The sequence below is a fragment of the Globicephala melas genome, chromosome 20, assembly GCF_963455315.2.
Source record: "Globicephala melas chromosome 20, mGloMel1.2, whole genome shotgun sequence".
NCBI lineage: Eukaryota > Metazoa > Chordata > Mammalia > Artiodactyla > Delphinidae > Globicephala > Globicephala melas.
This window is the reverse complement of record NC_083333.1, coordinates 41,969,644-41,983,393: the sequence shown is the minus strand read 5'-3', so window position 1 is coordinate 41,983,393 and position 13,750 is coordinate 41,969,644. Positions and strand designations below refer to the sequence as shown.

At 49.0% G+C, this 13,750-nt stretch overlaps 1 protein-coding gene and 1 pseudogene across 3 annotated transcripts in view; both read left to right on the top strand.

Moving 5' to 3' along the window:
* CDK12 (cyclin dependent kinase 12) overlaps positions 1-11,496 on the top strand; it is a 63,787-nt gene extending 52,291 nt beyond the window's left edge. For 2 of the 3 annotated variants that reach the window (XM_060290131.1, XM_060290129.1), the window contains 3 exons: positions 475-619; positions 4,459-4,557; positions 6,342-11,496. The gene's annotated coding sequence lies outside the window, so the exon portion shown is untranslated. The remainder of the gene's footprint in view (positions 1-474; positions 620-4,458; positions 4,558-6,341) is intronic. The other variant, XM_060290130.1, reaches the window with a different exon arrangement.
* An 826-nt stretch (positions 11,497-12,322) lies between these two features.
* On the top strand, positions 12,323-12,897 carry LOC132594148 (large ribosomal subunit protein eL19-like; annotated as a pseudogene).
* The last annotated feature ends 853 nt before the right edge of the window (positions 12,898-13,750 follow it).

Here is a 13,750-nt window from a genome sequence, read left to right as displayed (position 1 = left end):
TTTCTCCCAGTCCATAGACTGCCTCTTTGTTTTGTTTATAGTTTCCTTTGCTGTGCAAAAGCTTATAAGCTTGATTAGGTCCCATTTGTTTATTTTTGCTTTTATTTCTATTGCCTTGGGAGATCCTTAGCTTTTTACTTGACCCTATGATGGTGTCCTGTCTTCTGATTAGCAATTCCTCCCTCCTGGCTGGAGTGGGTAACCCTGTCAATTGGCATTGTGGTCATTTCATTCCTGTCCTTTTCTCTTGGCCACAGCTGTGCTAATGAATATTCCTCAATAGTGTGATGCTGATATTGGCTACTCTCAGCCTCTCTACAGCACCTGCCCCACTCACCCACCACCTCATACGTACACATAGTCCTGCTTTCTTCTTCCCCAAGAAGCTATTTTCTCTTTCTTTCTTTTGCGTGAGGGTAGGGTATTGATATCCCTTCTTACTACCTCTCATCAGCTTCTCCACATCATTTCCAGGTTTGATGGGAGATCCCCCCTGTCCAAACACTGTGCAAAGACACGAGAAGTAGAGGTCTGCCAGCCTGCTTATTTCCATCCTCAATGCCTAGACCTGGGCAGGTCACCAACCTACTATGCCTACCCCTACCCTTCTTGCTGCCAGGTAGGTGTGCTCCTCTCCCTACCCACCAACCCTAAACAGGGTCATATTTCTCCCTGGGACTATTTCTCTCTGTTGTTAAATATCTCCAACAAGGGGAAGGCCTCTGTGACTCAGCTCTCCACCTTGGTGACTTCCAGCCCTAAATTTTAGAGAGCCCTTCCTAATGTTAACTCTCTACCCCCTTTTCTGTAGTTTAAAACCATTTCCCCGGGCTTCCCTGGCGCAGTGGTTGAGAATCTGCCTACGGACGCAGGGGACATGGGTTCGTGCCCCGGTCCAGGAAGATCCCACATGCCGTGGAGCGGCTAGGCCTGTGAGCCATGGCCGCTGGGCCTGCGCGTCCAGAGCCTGTGCTCCGCAAAGGGAGAGGCCACAACAGTGAGAGGCCCGCGTACCGCAAAAAAACAAAACAAAACAAAAAAAATACATTTCCCCCATTTAGTTCATGTGGAAAGAAGGGAACAGTAAACAGTAAGTGGTTGGTATTTGACACTGGAGGGGAAGGGTCTAATGACAGGCAACCCTTCTCTTCGAGCTGAAAGCCTGAAGTCCAGATGTGCATTCTGTCCAGTGGCCTGGCATCCTTGGGGAATACTTGAATCTTTTGAGGGAAAGGTTTTATCTGGTGTCCATTCCTGAGGACAAGGATCTCAGACTCTAAGAGTCTCTCCATATTCATTCCCAGACCCCTCCAGGGGGTAGCAAACGGATTGCTACAGGGAAGAACCCAGCAATAGGTAATACTCTGTCTTGAGCTCGGGTGGCATCTCTTGTCTGGCACGTATAGGGAGTTGGCAGGGGTGCCAGAGCCTCTCCTGCCACTGGAGTTGACATCAGCTTACCCTTTTGACCTTAGGTCTCGTCTCTCAGCAATGCCCCTCTCACCCCTGCAATCCAGACAGCACAAGCAGCAGGCCTAAATAAGCGCCAGGTCTGGGTAAGGTGCTCCCTCCCCCGGCAGGCACATACCTTGAGTTGGAGGTGAAGCAGGATGGGATGGATGGAGGGACAGAGTAGGTGTTAGAAAGTAGGAAATGTCTCTGGAAGTGGTTGAGCAGTAAGTAAGCTTTGGGCACCTGGGGTACCCTGCCTACCTCTCTGTCAACCTAGATGTCTGATCCCTCAAAGCTGCTGGTCCACTTGGGCGGCTGCAGTCTTGGTTTCTGCCACACGAGGGCACTGCTGACCAATTAAAACTCCTGCCCCTCCGCAGACAGAGTTTGGGTGAGGGGAGAGGGGGACTCTGCGATCTTTCTCCAAGATAGGGGTCAGAAACACCCCCCAGAGAGCCTGAGACCAGGGGCCCAAGGAGCCAGAAGAATAATTAGTTGTTCTTTCACTTCTTCTTCCTTAAAAATGGCCTGAGACCCTGAATGCTCTTCCCTAGTGGACTGACATGTCACTATATTCCCAGCTGAACCTGGGAAGCCCCCTAGCTCTAGTCACAAAACACCTTGCACATGTGTTTCTCTCCTTCAAGGTGTAGCAGGCTCCAGCTGTCCACCCCACTGTCCCCAGCCTCTAAGACAGTCTCTTTCTGGCCCAGAGGGTGGAGGTATCTGGTTTTTCAGAGAGAAAAAAAAAAAAAATTCTTACAATTGTTTTAAGAGAAGTAGCTCTTAAAGAACTAGCTCTCTTAGGAAAGAGTTTTGGGGAGAGGACTCTCTCAGAGAGACTGAGAGACTAGGAAAGTTCAGTCTTCTATGCCCCCATCACCTCCCCCAGCACAAACCCGCAGAGCTCAAGATGGTCTGGAGGATGTTTACCACCTGAATGGCTGGAGGACACCCAGGCCACTCTGGGGCGCTGCGACGACAGTAGTTTCAGAAAGCAGGATGGGGAGGGCGGCTGCTCTGACCCTTGATCCTCATGCCGCCTGCCCCTGTACTGTGTAATGTCTCTGCTAGGGATCCAAGTGGCCGTGGAGCCCTTATGGGGATGAGGTATCCCATATTTGACCCTCAGTCTCCATGAAGCCCTTCCAGGCTGAACAGGCTAAGGGAGGTGACAGAGGTTCTCCTCCTCCCTCCTACCCCCATGATCGAGGGCCCCTCCCCAGGAGGACAGCTTGATTAAACAGTCGGTGCTGCTGGAATTGCCGCACAGCTGGCGCTCCCCCCAGCACCCCGAGCAGCGCAGCAGTGCAGATTAAAATCTCCAATTAGCGTTAAAGTGAAGTGAGGAGGTACTGAGGCTGCCAAGGAGGCCAGACGGGGGCCCTCGGTCGGCAGATACCCCCACTACTGCCTGGATTCTGAGTACCACCCTTTTTTTCCTAGCTCCTCTCCCAACATCTCTCAGTGCCTACTAGCTTTGCATTGCTTGGGGCCAGAGGGCTTTAGAGGGGTGGAGGGTGGAGCTGATGCCTTACCTGACAAAATGCTGGGGACACCATAAATGTGGAGGAGCAGAGATGCCCTACTCACAGGCTGCCAGTTTGAGGTGACTTCACACTACTGCTGCTTCTTTTTGCCTAGAGAAAGGGCAAATAGGACAAGTCCCTCCAGATCCTCTTACCTATAAGGTGCTGCCCACACAAATGTACATGCTTGTATATTTTATCCTATTTGACCCATCTGCTCCCACCCAAATTATGGCTCCTTCCTTCATCGCTCCGTTTTTTCCTCAGCTTTCCTGTGGGCAGGGGTAGGTACAGCCTGGCTTGGGAGCACAGCCATGCCCTGCCACCTGGGTCCCAAACGGCTTCTCGTTATCTTCTTTGCAGTTCAGGGAAGAGCAGGGATATGCCAAGAACAGAAGCCTCAGATTCTCCCAACCCCTGAACATCACACCCCCTCTTAAGGGCCCTCTACCATTTATACTTCTACTCCTTCCTTCACCAAGCCCAGAAGGAGGGCAGTATAGCTAGACACACCCTTTGACTTACCTCTGCCCCTTTAAGGGAAATGGAAGTGGGTACCCAGCTGACTGAACCTACTCACACCTCCAGAAATTAGACACCAGGGCACAGTGCCACCCTCCCAGGCTGGCACATGCTACCCTGGCAGAAGTTCAAATAGCTCCCCCGCCGAATACCCCCACCTCTATGTCTTCCTCTTCTCTCTCCCTCTTTCTTCCTCTCTCTCTCTTTTTTTTCTCAGCTCAAAGCACAGCTGAGCCTTAAAATGGGGGTGGGGAGGACCAAGCTGGGGCAGGGGGGTGGAGAGTTCCAATAGCACGTTTTCACCTGCCATTTAATTGGATGTATTTTTAATTAATGGGACCTCAGGGACCAACATGAGACAATCTGATCTCTGAATAGGGACAGGGGAGGGATTGGGTAAGGGAGGAGGATTGGGCCACTGGGTGCGGTTACCAGGAACCCAGGCCCATCAATCACTGGCCACTTTGCGTTCTGGCATGGAGAATAGCAAGGTGGAGGAGGAGGGGAGGCACTGGGGAGAGGTACCAGGATTTCCCCCCAATGGCCAGGACCTCCAAAAAGGATGGAACTGTACCAGCTGACTCAGTTTGGGGCCCCAAAATTGCAGCCAGGATATTAGGTAAGGCTGTTTTCTTGTTCCCGAGGTTTTGTTTGGTTGAGCTTGTCCCACTGAGTGCTGTAAAATTGTGAAAGGAAGGTGGGGACAGAGCTTTGAGGTCCTTGAAGGGGAGGACAGGAACTAGGGACCGTAGAACCAGAGACTGTGGTGACAGGGAGGAGAAGGGCAGGGTTCAGAGATATTTCTGTGTGTTTAGACATAAAATAAGTGCCGTTGAGATTACATGCAAAACAGCATGCAAATGAGGGCTGGTGCCTTTGGGGTATGAATCATAGACCCTTACTGTTGCAAGGAAGAGAAGCTGGAGCTCATCTTGCCAAACGATTCATTTTACAGATGTGAAAACAGAGACCCAGAGAAGGGAAATCAGTTGAATCCTGCCCTGGAGTTGCTTTTGTTCCTGGATTTGGAGAGTTCCTGGGAACACAGGGAAATGTAAGTAGGTAGGGTGTGGGGAGGAAAGTCAAGGGAAGAGGGTAGGCAGAATATTATTCTCTATTGCTTGGAGTCTCGCGTCTCTGGCTCCTAAGTCTTGGAAGCAACTCAGGGGAGTCAGGTGGGTGCATTACTGGGGGAACATTTCCCTTGTACAGCCTGTTCCAGAGGTCATCTCATCCATTCCCTTGCTTCCAAGTAGACAGATCCCCCATAACCTCCCACTCCCATGAGATTTTACCATATTCTAAAAGGTCCACAGGGAAGGAAATACACTAACTTCCCCAGTTCCTTAACCAAGAAATAAATCCCCCAATGGTGACTAAATATTGAGCTTTTTCTGAGATCTTATCACAAGTTTCTCTGCTGCAGTATAAGCTGCTAGAGAAAATTATGCCAAAAAATGTAGCGAGGAGTGGTCTTGTCCCATGTCTAAGCCAAGAAGAGAGACAGAATTAAAACTCAAGGCTCTGAAAGCTGAGTCAGAAATGCCCCTGTATTCACACGGTGCCATGGCCCAGAGCTCTTAGTCAAGCCCCATCTGGCTCTATGCGGTGTTGGTGCACACTGGAGAGAGGGGCACATTTCCAGCTGTCCCCATCTCCCACCCCCACCTCCTTCACTATTCAGACACTAGAGTTAAGAAAGAATGATGGAGAGAAGTGGCTTGCCCACCAAGTTGCCAAAGATGGCATTTCCTGGCATCTCCTTCCTTCCTCAAAAAATTCAACATTCTTTTTTCTGTGCTTCCTGAGACTAAGTTGCGAAAAGCAGTATGGGTAGAAACTTCGTCACAGCCTCCAAACCCCCAACACTTATCCTTTACTCCCAGAATTGTCTTCTCCTCTATCTTGGTACACCATTTAATATCCCCAGAGTCCCTAGGGAAGAGCAAGATGCACCTCTCTAAGTGCCCCCAGACTCACCCTGCCCTGTCTTAGACACTCAGGGTCATCTCCTTGGCTACCTAATTCTCTGCCTTTTCTACTACCAACAAGATGAGAAGGGCCCCCTTGCATTGCCTCAGGACAGTCTGGATAGACTCCATCTAGCTCCTCCCCTGTTTCCAAGGGCCTGCAGAAGTGGGAGTGGGGGAGGAAAACTGTGCCAGGGAGTTGAAAAGGAAGATTCTTTTGTGGGGGGAAATGGGGGAGAAGCCTGAAAGAGGAGAGAAGTTAGAGAGGGGAAATTTGGAAACTGAGGCCTGTAGTCCCGCCTGTGGGGCTGGCTGCATAACATAAGGCAGGCCGTTCATACTGAGTATTGTTCAGGGGGGTTATTAGATGGCTCCTGTTTCAGAGCTGCTGCTTCTCCTCCGAAACAGAGAGCAGCAGAGGAGGAGCACGCAGTGAAGAAAGAGAGGAGGTGCCAGGCTTTCTCTAGGCCCTCTTTCTCACCCCTTGTCCACCCCTACTCCAAGATTAGAGGTATATTGGAGGGGCTAAAAGGCCCTTAAAGCATTCAATCTAGATTCTTGATGTTTCTCTAAGGAACAAGATCTCCCTCCTCTCAATCCCCACCAGCCCTGTCTCATACTCCCAAGGTTTAGCCAAGGGTATGAGATCTACAGCCCTGGAGTCAGAGCCTGGAGCCTACTCTGGAATCCAGAAGAAACCCTGAGCTTTTGCAGGGAAGGAGGGATAGACTTGAAGTAAGTAGAAGGCAGAGGTAGCGGTACCCAGAATCCCCTGCGCTCTAGAGAAGAGGGAATTGTTGAGGAGCTCATTGCTGGCCCAGGGTTTAGCTTTTACTCTGATGGGACTCCTTTCCTCCTTCTCCCTCAGTGTGTCCCATTGGTTGGTGAGAGAGCTGGATGTCTGAACCTCCCACCTCAGCACCTCGAAGGTTATCATGCAGATCCCCTCTCTAGCTCCCAGAGCCATGGAAGAAGTGAAGGAAGATATTTCAGAGGTGGCAGCGCCATGATGTCCATCAGTACCCAGGGAGAGAAGCCAAGGAGAAGAAACAGTGCCCAGAGAGGGAGCCAGGAGGAGATGTGTGCTCCTGAAACAGCCTTCTTACCCCATCCCCTCCCCTGCCCCCTCCAACATGCCAACAAGGCTCTGTGCCCAAGTTGTGCCGGCTCTCCTGGCTGGTGATCCTGCTCTGCTGTACAGGCAGCTGGCCCTCTGCTCCAGCACAGAGCGCGTGGTGGGGTCTGTCGCACTTCTTTCTAACTCATCCCAGTGTGTCTGTGGTGCAGATTCCTAGGGATGCAGGAGGGGGCTGTGGCCCTGCGAGTAGGAAGACAGTGGGCTCTGGGGCCCTTTAGGTGCATATCTTCCTGGCTGGAGTGGCTGTGGGGAGGGAGAAGGCTGCTGGCAGCTCACCTGAGTTCAAGGTTCTGGTGGCTCATAGCAACAGGGGTGGCTCATGGAAACAACCGAGGGGAAGGGGGTCCAGGCCTGTTAGAGCTCTCTTTTACCCCATTTTTCCCCCACTCTGAGCCGTGGATAGAGGTCTCTCATCTGGATTGTGGGGCAAGGAGAGGCCCCAGCTAAGAAAGAAGAGAGGGAAATGGGAGAGAAGATAGCAGGGAAGCTGAGCACTCCCAGGGAGAGGCTTCCCAGTGAGGAAAGGATAGGAGAGGCTAGTTACTCTTGCCCCAGTGTATCCATGGGCTGCACAGAGGGTTCTGTGCTGAGGCAGCTCAGTGCTGCTAGGCACCTTTCAGGAAAGGGGCTTTCCAGGCAGACACAGCTACTCCTCCCTACTCTCACTTACCTGCCCAGAGGTCTGGGTACCCAGCTGACACCGCACGACTTAGAAATTAAAAGAAAAGAAAAGAAAAGAAAAAGGCACTATTACAGGACCAGAACCTGGAAGGATTACCACTACTTGGTCTCAGTACTCTTTTGCTGGAAACAGAAACCATGATCTTCAAAGGTGCTGATTTTCTCTTCCCTTACAGGTCAGGTGGGCAATGTGCATCTTCTCCTGACTTTCTGAATCAAGGGGATGATAGACTACTGTGTTTGAGGTCATATCAGCAGAATAGGGCCAGAAAGTGGACCAGGAGAATCAGCTGTGCTTCTGACCACAGTCCCAAGGGCCTCCCTGTTTCAGCAAAAGGAAACAGGGATCTCGGATACCAGTGTATCCAGACACATAATAGATATCCTCCTTCTAACCTCAGAGGAGAATAGGAGGGGAGTTCTCGGACAGAGCCTAAGGTTCCATTTGCCTATTTCTATTGCTTTCACCGATGACGGCTCTGCTGTCCAGCTGGGATGAGGGGCCCTCTGCGGGATGCTCCTGGGGATCCAGAGACAGTTCTGATTGGAGGAAGGGACAGACCAGCTGCTCTTCGTGCAGGGAGATGGGATCAGCTCCACTCCCCCAGCTCTCCCTGGCAGCATCAGGAGCCCAGGGGCCCCTGCTGGAACACCCATAATAAAGCCCAATCCTGAACTGAACTGACATATCACCTGGCTCTGGTATAAAAGTGCTGAGGGGGAGCCTGGGTGCACCAGGTGGGGTGTAGGCAGGTGTAGGGAGTTCAGCCCCAGGAGATACAAGGATCACTCCTCAATACCACGTGTTCCTCCTCTTAAACCTTCTCCTCAGTCCCCCTTTTCTTCCACCTCCCTTCAGCTGACTCCACTCCTGGCTACCTCATGCCCTCCAATCTGAGAAGACATGGTAAGTAGTTGTCTGTTCCCTATACTTTTCTCTTTCTCATTCTCCTCCCCTCCTCCCAACTCCCAGCCAAGAGTTACCCCATTTGACCTCTTCCTACCAGTGAATGCCATCAGGATCTGAACCTGGAATCACCCCCTTCCTCTGAGAATGCCACTCTGGCTCTGAGACTGACTCACCAGTCCTCATCCTCCAGATAAGTATAGCCAGGCCAAGACAGGTACGTCCACTGGCACCAAGGCCCCTGACCTGGAGCGAAGGGCAGCCCTAGGGGTACAGTGGGGCTTGGCCCTAAATGCATATATCTCTGTGTATTGGGCACACTGGTTTATTAGTGTTATTTCAGCATTGTGATGCAGAGAGAGTAAGTGTAACAGCTGCTCCTTGCTTGCAGTGTTTATTGTTACCTAGAGACAACCTCCTGGCTTTTTCCCAGCTCCCCCTCCCCCCCCAGCCCAACCCCCTCCCTGCCAACAGTCCTCCTCTCCCCACACTGATGGGAAATTTATAGCTTGCCCATACCATGCCTTTAACTCTCTCCTGTCCATAAGGTAGATGGGCCAAGGGAAGCCAAAGTGAGCTGTGAGCATGCTTAGGCCCTGGCAGGGTAGAATAGTGCGTGGAGGAGGGAAGGAAGGATGGAGGGAGGGAAGACACCTCTTGTTCCCAATCTATGTCTAGACTCAGGCCCCAGTTTCCCTCCTGGCTCTCATGTTGAGAGAAAAGAGCTTTGGACCTAGTCTTGGGATCCCAGCCTCCTCCTCATAAGATTATTCTTCTTCCTCAGATTATTCTCTAAGCTCTTCCCGTTAGGCTGGCTGGTCCTGAGCAAGTACTGCAAGGTAGTATTGAGACGGGAGGAATAAAGGCAGAGTGGCAGAAGCCCCAGATCCCTCCTTTCTATAGAGATGTCACATTGCGACAAACAAGAGGCTCTGGTGTGAGGGATGCTGGCCAGACCTCCACAGCTGGGTAGATGTCAAACATGAAGCTGGCTGCTGAGCCTGGTGGGGAAAACTGACCACCTTAACTTCACCCTGAGCCCAGGACTTAGGTCCTGAAAGAGTCCCAGGCCGTCCTCCAAGTTGGTCTCCTTGGTCTGGGTAGGCTACTCTCTCTGCTTTTCTTCCTGGTTCATTTTCTGCTCCTCATCTTTTGGTTTGATACCTTGGGGAAGATCCAAGAGACCAAGGGAACTGAGGCCTCAGTAGTCCTGGGGAAAGAGAAATTCCTCGATCCCCTCCTGACTCAGAACCTTTCATGGAGGGGCACCATGTCATATATTCACCATCCCCACTGGAAACAAGAGAGGAAAAGGGATTGGATTTTAGCAGAAAGGATAGAGTTTAGACACATGGAAAAACTTACTCATGGGATATAAGACTTCAGAATGGACCTACTTCTCTTCAGAGATTTTTCTTTTGCCTGGTATGAGTTTAAGTCTGTGTCCACCCAAGGGGCATTGGAAGAACAAAGGGTATTTTTCTGGGGCTCCTCCAGATGGGGGCCTCAGTGCAGTTTCCTCCTCATTTCTTCTAAATGTAGTATGTGTGGCGGTTAGAGTGTAATGCCAGTGCTGCCGTTTACGAGCTGTGCCACCTAGGTAAGTCGCTTAACCTCTTTTAGCCCTAGTGTCCTTGTCTGTGAAATGCAGATAAACAACCTTTTAAGGTGGTGAAGAGAGTTTAGTGAAATAATGTGTGTAAAGTACCTAGGACAGTGCCTGATACTGAGTAGGTGCTCAGTCAACAGTGGTTGATACAATAGAGTCTATTAATTTTATGGAATCATCAGGGCTGACACCGTGTCAAAGACTCTATGAGTCCCCTGGAATTATAGGCCAAATGTGAGCATGTGCGTGTGGTGGGGAGAATGTCCATAGTTTTACTGATGATTTGGAGCAGGGGGTGGCAGTCTCCTGGAACAGAAGTAGCCCCAATCCTTTGACTCATACTCCCAAAGAAGTCAGTTTCCCCATTCCCATGCCTCCAGCTAGGAGTTCCTTAGGTAGTGTTCTGCCTGGAAGTACAACTTCATCTAGGGTGGAGCTGGGAGAGACAGCCATTAAGATAGCAACACAGAGGAATTCCCTGGCTGTCCAGTGGTTAGGACTCTGTGCTTCCACTGCAGGGGGCATGGGTTTGATCCCTGGTCAGAGAACTAAGAGCCTACATGCCACATGGTGCAGCCAAAAAAGAAAAAAAACAAAAGATAGCAACACAGAGCACTTGCCAAGCACTTTACAGTTTGTCAAGTGCATTTACCTATATTAGCCTTTTAATACCCAGAACATCCCAGTAAAGTGAACTACCATTTATTGACTGCCAGGCATTGTGCTCAGTGTATATATTTTTTTAAGTATGTTTAAAGTCTATAGAGTATTTCATCACCTAGATCTGCTATGATGTATAAAGCTCATCCACTATTTTAATCATTTAGACATATTTACTGTTATAAATAATACCATGATGTACATCCTATCCTAAAACTTCATGCATTTTTTTATAGTAAATTCCAAGAAGTGAAATTATTGGGTCAACAGATACAAATATCCCCCCTCCCCATAGGTATGATCACTTTATTGATGTACCATAATAAGAATAATATTTTTTAATCTTCCTCTTTGGAATTCTTCAATGGAAACACATGGGCAGCCCCTTCTTTCTCCTAAACCCAGCAGAAACATTAATAATCTATCATATCCTTTTTAAAAAATTGAGGTAATTGTAGATTCACATGCAGTTGTAAGAAATAATACAGAGAGATCCCTTGTACATTTTGCCCACATTTACCCAGTAGTAACATTTTGTAAAACTATAGTATGACATCACAACCAGAATACTGACATTAGTTCGATCCATATTTCCCCAGTTTTACCTGTGTATGTGTGTATAGTAAGTTCTACACAATATTGTTACCTGTGTAAGTTCTTACATCTGCCACTACAGTCAAGATACTGAACAGTTCCAACACCACAAGGATTCTTCATGTTGCTCTTTTATAATCACGCCTACATCACCCCCTTCTTAACCCTTGGCAACCACTAATCTATCCTCCACTTCTAAAATTTTTTCTTTCGAAAAATGGAGTCATACACTATGTAACTTTTTAGGATTGGATTTTTTCACTCAGCATAAGTCTCTGGATATCCACTCAAGTTTTTGAATGTATCAGTAGTTTGTTTCTTTTATTTATTTCATGATATGGATGTACCACAGTTTAACCATTCACCTGTTAAAGAACACTTTGTACACAACATTGTAAGTCAAGTATATGCCAATAAAAAATTTTTTTATAAAAGGAACGCTTTGTGCTCCCACTTTGTACTCGCTAGCAATTAATGAAAGAGCCTGTTTTACTTGGTGTCCTGAGTGTTTCTTAACCCTTCAGGCATGGTACCTATTATTATTTCCATTTCATAGACAGGGAAAATTGAGGCTCATCGTAAATGATTTTCCCACAATCACATGCTGTTAAATGGCAAAGAAGAGCTTGGAACTCAAGACGGTAGGGCTCTTTCTACTACACCAGGCTTTCTCAGACCTTGACGAAGGTTGCTGGGAAGAGGGTATAGGCAGAACCAGAAGAGAGATGTCGGAGGCAGGAAGAGCACTGGAGCAGCCTGGACCACTTCAGGTCCTCACAGCTAACTTTGGTTCATAGGTTAGAAGATCAGTGTCATGAAGCAGGGGGCAATACGGCTTATGCCCTTCAAATTGTTTCCCCTTTGCTGCTTCAAGACTGAAGTGGATGGAGCCCATGAGCAATCTGCCCACAGACCTGGGGCCTAGAATAGGAAAGGGAGGACTCAGCCTTTGGGTGTCCATCAGAGCATAAATGGTCAAGGGTCTCCTTGGAAATGTGAAATTGAGTGTATCTCTGTTGAGGTCTGAGGAAGTTGAGTCCCATGACAAGTGAGCTCTCTATTCTGGGGCGGGGGGCAGTAAGGGAGAAATAGCATTTTAATTTTATTTTAGTGTGGTGGGGAACTATAGGTCATTTACACACACACACACACACACACACACACACATACACACACCCCTTGGGCAGGCTCAGTGTCTGGGACATGGTTCGGGGAAAGCAAAGTGGAATCAAAAATGGTTTTGCTGCTGCGGCCGCAGGCATGAGTATGCTCAGGCTTCAGAAAAGGCTTGGCTTCGGTGTCCTCCGCTGTGGCAAAAAGAAGGTCTGGTTGGACCCCAATGAGACTAATGAAATTACCAATGCCAACTCCCATCAGCAGATCCGGAAGCTGATCAAAGGTGGGCTGATCATCTGGAAGCCTGTGACAGTCCATTCCTTGAAATACACCTTGGCCCACCGGCAGGGCAGGCACATGGGCATAGGTAAGAGAAAGGGTGCTACCAATGCTCGAATGCCCGAGAAGTTAACCTGGTTGAGGAGGACGAGAATTCTGCGCCCACTGCTCAGAAAATACCGTCACTCTAAGAAGATTGACTGCCACGTGATCACAGCCTGTACCTGAAAGTGAAGGGTAAAGTGTTCAAAAACAAGCGGATTATCATGGAACATATCCACAAGCTGAAGGCAGACAAGGCTCGCAAGAAGCTGCTGGCGGACCAGGCTGAGGCCTGCAGGTCTAAGACCAAGGAAGCCCAAAAGCGCGAAGAGCGGCTCCAGGCCAAGAAGGAGGAAATCGTCAAGGCTCTGTCCAAGGAGGAAGAGACCAAGACATAAAGTTCTCTCCCTCTTCTCTGTTCAGAGTGGCCTCGGCAATTACACAGATCACTCATTCAATAAAAAACAAGCCTTTATCTGCTTAAAAAAAAAGAAAAATGCCAGTTCACACTTAGTCCTCACTTTACCACTGCTCTTTCTCTCCAAATCATGGACAGCTAAGTCAGAAGGAGCTAGAGAAATCATTTGGTCTATCCCCCAGCCTCTGGGCACTGGTAGAAGCTGACAGGTGGAAACCTAGAGTCAGCCCAAACGCTGCCTCTTCCCACCTCCTGCTGGAACTGGATTTTTTACAGTTGATGTTACCATTGCTCCCTTGGCCTATTCTAGTAGCTGTGGTGGACTTATAACAACTTTCTCTGTCTACTTAAAGCTCCAGAACCAGGCTGAGAGCGCATATCACTCTTCTCCATCTTCCATGGCCCATCAGAAATGGTACATCTTCTTCCAATGGTGCCCTCCATCCTTATCCAGTAATTCCAGCCATGGGGGATAAACACTGAGGGCTTCAGAATGTATAGGGAGTACTTTGCATTGTTGAAGCAACCAGAGATGTCCATTCTAAACCTCTTTTTTGGGTGGACTTTTTTTTTTTTTTTTCCTGCTGTGCCTAGGGGCTTGCAGGATCTTAGTTTCCTGACCAGGGATTGAACTAGTGCCCTTGTTTGTGAAAGCATGGAGTCCTAACCACTGGACCGTCAGGAAATTCCCTGGGTGGAAGTTCTTAGACAAAAGGAGATCACTATTTACTGGCTTTTATCCCCTCTGAGATTTCCTGATTGTCAGAGGTCCTGAATGTGGAGACAGCTACCTGCCCTTGAAGCCAAGATGGCGCCTTATCAGGAAACTTCAG